The following is a 5,017-nucleotide window of genomic DNA, read 5'->3' on the forward strand; positions in this document are numbered from 1 at the left end:
CTCTCACACAACCAAATTTGGAGGACTTGCTCGACTAGTTATAAAATTAACTCAAACAAATCAGTGACCTTTTTTTTTTTTTTTTACTGTCAGGTAGCTAGGTATCAGTGACATGAAGGTACGCAACCGAGAAAGTCCCCTGAGGTAAACAGTAGGGAGAATAACCATAGCATATTATCTGCCTCCCTCCCTGGAGGTGGTATTAGGTGCTTCCCATGAATTTGTAACATCATAGTAAAGAGAAGACCCCTTGTGGGCTGCACCAAGGCCATGCACACACCATCCCTAGATCCTGTCACTAAGGTCTCACTGACCCTTTGTCACAGAGCAGGTCTGCAGAGCTCAGGCTTTTCTCTAAGACTTTACATTTGTTGGGTTTTGTTTTTGTTTTTGTTTTTATTTTGTTTTGTCTTAGGTTTATTCGTTTAAAAATGAGTCCTTCTGAGACAGTAGTGTCATCTTTGAGTCATGTTTGACAGAATGCAGACTGAGGAATTGCACATATTTTCCTGGGCTCAAGTGCCTATTAAAGCTATTTGAATGTGGCCACCTGGTACCATCCCATAGTCACACTGCTCCTCCGTGTCTGTGTCCCACCCATATAAACTTAGCCCTCCCTTATCTGACCATGTGACACACATGTGAAGGATCCACTGGTCCCCTCAATCTTCCAGAACCATCCCTGGAATCAGATCGTGGACTCTGAGAAAGTAACGATATCAATGTACAGAAAGAGTAGCTATCCATTTTCCTGGCTTTCTTTATGATATTCAGCTGACTTACCTTTTTTCTTGGCATTCTGCATTCCACCATGATGAAAAACCTCCGAATTATGAGGAGGAAAGACTCTTGGAGGCAGGCTGTCATAGCTGCACTCCAAATCCTCCTGAGACAAAAAGGCAGTGCAGTGTCACGGAAGAAGGTATTGTCAAAACGGAATGGTCACATGAGCCATTCACACTACTAAATGATACTGCAGCTCACATGTGACAGGGATGATGTCTAACACTTGGCTCTGCCATACCACAGTGTGACTTTACTGAGCTCACCAGTAGAAGAACCACCAAAGGCTTTTAGAAAGCCTTTACATGTTCATTTAGCTTCCCACTGAATGCTACAAAACCGGGCAGAACTGAGGTTGTCCTTGTAGGAGGAAGTGCGGCTTACCGCCTGCTGTAGACACCAATGTGTGTGAGCCATGCTCCCTACTGATTTTACTCCTGACTTCAAGGATTTGACACTGATTTGACGCTGCAAGATGATGGAGCAAGTGTGAGGAGCCTCCAAGGCAAGGAAGGGGTCAGTAGTAGGTAATGACATTCCCAGTCACATTCCTATGACAAAGCACAAGAGGAGCTGGGTGTCTCCTCCTTTGAGAGAGAGCAGGGGAGGAGGGGGATGTGCCTCAAGGCTCTCATTCCCTCCTGGAAGAGAAGGCTTGGCAGAGGTCAGAGAAGGTGTGGAAGAGGTTCAGGGAGCAGGCTGGTCACATGGCTCCCACACTCAGGAAGCAGAGAACAGACAGAGCTGGGCTCCACCCTGAAACCTCTAATCTTCCTGCAGCACTCACTTCTAAAGGTTCCAAACCTCATTCAACTGAACTAGCTTTCCAGCTCCTTATATAATTTACATAATTTAATTATATCATTTAATTATTGAAGTATCCATTGCACATCATTTATTTCTCTCTTATTATGTATCAAATATCCTTATTAAAGGACACCTCTTCTAAATAAGAGTATGTTCATATATTGTTAGCTCTAGTAATAAAACTAAGCCCAATTCCATTTCACTTTTGAATGCCAGAGGTAAACAAGGACTCTATTAATGTGAGAAAACTGCATCAATTTCTATTCTTTTTAAACATTCTCCTCAGTTATCCAGTATTAATTTTCTTTTCTTCTTTTTTCTTTATCTTTTTCCTTTTTTCTTTTTTTTTTTTTTTTGGCTTTTTCGAGACAGGATTTCTCTATATTAGCCCTGGCTGTCCTGGAACTCACTCTGTAGACCAGGCTGGCCTCGAACTCAGAAATCCACCTGCCTCTGCCTCCCGAGTGCTGGGATTAAAGGTCTGTGCCACCACTGTCCAGTTTTTTTTTAATTTTTAAAATTTTTTTATTTTTTTGGTACCAGTATTAATTTTCTGACTTATATTCTATTTTTTTAATCTTCCAACAATTTATTAGAAAGAATGTAGACATTTAAAAAAATCCCCACTGTCATGAACATAAATTGAGGTTTTTCCAGCCAGGGAGGACATAAGCTGAAATCAAAAGAGAAAATAAAAAAATCCAATAGTGTATTTAACATTTTCCCCTCATTTACCATACTGACAGTGCAAATACAAATCTGGTCTAAAACGTACATACTCTCAAGCAACAATGTACAGCTTTCTCTGTCTTCCATGCTAAGAGATGTAAAAGCTTAAGGGCCAAACAATACCAAATGTATAGGCTTCAAAAACCATCTAAGTTAGGGCATCCACTAGTTTTTGCTAAAATACACCTGAACACTGACAAGTGATCACATACAATGATGTAAAGTACATTTTTTTTGAAAAATAAACTTTAGTGGAATAATTCTGAAAGGTATCCTGGAATGACAGGGTATCAGTTTAAGCTATTAGCTAATTTGTTTCCGCCTCCTTTAAGTCCATGGTCTAGGATCTAAAACTTTCATCTTTTCCTAAGCTGAGAGCTTTCCTAGTGTGTAAGTAATTGTGTTATGATGAAAGACTTAGATGAAATGCAATTATGCATCCGAGCTGCTGGAGCAGTTGCCTAGGACCTCAACTGCCTCATGGAATCCTGGAAAATGTTCATGCATAAGGATACTACTGCCTTAGCTGACTTAAATCGCCCCATACAATGGTACATAATCAACCCTTAGTGAAGCCTTCAAAAAAAAAAAAGGTTGACAAATGGGATACAGGCGGCAAGTACAGCATCCCTGCCTTCAGAGCTATCAACTCAGGGATGTTCTCCGTTATGAAATCTTGCAGAAGTTATTTTTCTTTCTCAAAATCCAGGCGATGACAACATTCCTTACTCCAGATCTGGCATTTTTTCATCATCACTGTGAATCATCATCTGCTCCATCTACTTCTGATAAATCTACATCCTCATCACCACCCATGTGATCCATCATCTCAGAGAAACGGTCAGAATTCGACCTGTCTTCATCTGAGTCATCCTCCCAGTCTTCCCAATTGAAGTCCACACTGAGCCAATTGAGCTTCGCCCTTTCCTTTGTTAACCCGGGCCCTGACTGGCCGGATTCTCCTTTTCGCAGACAACATAAAATCGATCTGTCTGTTCTTTTATGCTTGGAATTATTTGGATCAATACAATGAAAAAGATCAATTTCATTTAAATGCTTAAAATGATCGCTTCCTCCAAGACAACTGAAAGTAAGTTCGGATTTTTCAAAGTTTACATTAACATCTTTACACAAAATTCAATGAATACATAGTCCCTTCGATCGTACCACTTTGCAGAAGCAGGCTGCATGGTGAACGGGGCAGAGGGACAGACAAATGGGTGGGCGGGCCTCCCTGGAAGAGGCTGGCGTCTGACTCCTCTCTGGCGGCGACTCCAGCGGTTTCTCGACTTACATTCTATTAACTGTCTCAATATATGTAACTATATAGATCTAAATATGGCTACAATATAATCTCACCAAAAACATCACTTACCTCTAATAATCTTAACCAGCTCAATAATCCTCTTGTTAGTTGGAGGTCTACCCACTGAACAGGATTTTTAATGAAAATTAATCTTTCATTCAAGAGTTAACTAAAAATCAGGGCCAGTGAGACAACTCAGTGGGTAAAGACATTTGCTGCCAAGCCTGACTGAGTTTGATCTCCAGGACCCACGCGATGTAAGGAGGGCACAAACTCCCCACAGTTTATCCCTTAACTTGTCTACTGTTGCCTCCTTTCAGCCTTGAAGCAAGCTGTTTCAGACCTCGCTGCCACTAAGCACAGGCCCACCTGGGGTGGTACCTTCCGGTCAAGCGGTCAAGCCGGTTCATTTGTCTACACTTGCTGCTGCTCTTCAAACCCTCGCCACTGCCTGCTGAGAGACTCTTGAGATATTCCAGAGACAGCATCCTTAAGATCCGCCTACAGGCTCGCACCTATAGGACAGGCTCCAAGAATGGGGTGGTGGGGGATGGGCCTCCCCACCCTATATAAACTCAGAACATTATTAAACTTGAGGGCTTTGATCAGAATACTTTTGTCTTAGCCTTCTGTCCTTGTTCGCCGTCTATTCTCTTTCAGCCCCAGCCCGCCTTTCAGGAAGTACCCAGTTCTGGTGTGGCTGCAGGTGGTTGCACTCAATCTACCCCCATGTCATGTACATGCACATGCACACACATGAACACACCCACAATGAAGTGACCAAAGTAATGTCTTCTTGTCCTGATCTCCATTTTATGTTTGCTCAGGCACTTTTTTTGCAAGTCCATAGCATGTCCCCCTAGCGCCCCCCCCCCCACACACAACAGTAATGTCTCTCTTGGCAACACATTTGAAACTTTCTCACCCTGCTCAGATGTATACCTAAAACAACTGATGTGTTCTTCCAAAACCAAGGTCACAGGTTCCCCTGCCTTATGTCTGACAATAATGGAGCATTCAGGGTATGTGTGGTGTATGCCTGCCAGGAGGAACCTGTATCAGGTCGGGACTGAGGGGTGCAGGGAAGACCAGAAGGCCAGCATCCACTGTGATATGTTACACAGGCACTCCAACCATTTGGCCCAGGTTTGAAATCTAACAATGGAATTTGGGATGAAAAATAGAAATAATAGACCACCCTTTTTGTCCTTATTGATACAATAATCGGTCTTTTATCCCCATATCCCTCCTTTATCCTCCTCTCACCCCCAACACTAGAGAGGAGAGAAAGAGATCCCTGAGTCTAACCTCCTTCACTTTGTTTCTTCCCTGACCATGACCAACAACAACTTGCAACTAACCCTCAGAATAATGACAGACATCTGTAACCCA

The 5,017-nt window shown here is 42.6% G+C and overlaps 1 pseudogene; it reads right to left on the bottom strand.

Moving 5' to 3' along the window:
* Positions 1–2,973: 2,973 nt before the first annotated feature.
* LOC110328505 lies at positions 2,974–3,521 on the bottom strand (annotated as a pseudogene).
* Positions 3,522–5,017: the final 1,496 nt, after the last annotated feature.

The sequence above is a fragment of the Mus pahari genome, chromosome 10 (assembly GCF_900095145.1).
Source record: "Mus pahari chromosome 10, PAHARI_EIJ_v1.1, whole genome shotgun sequence".
In the NCBI taxonomy this organism is placed as follows: domain Eukaryota; kingdom Metazoa; phylum Chordata; class Mammalia; order Rodentia; family Muridae; genus Mus; species Mus pahari.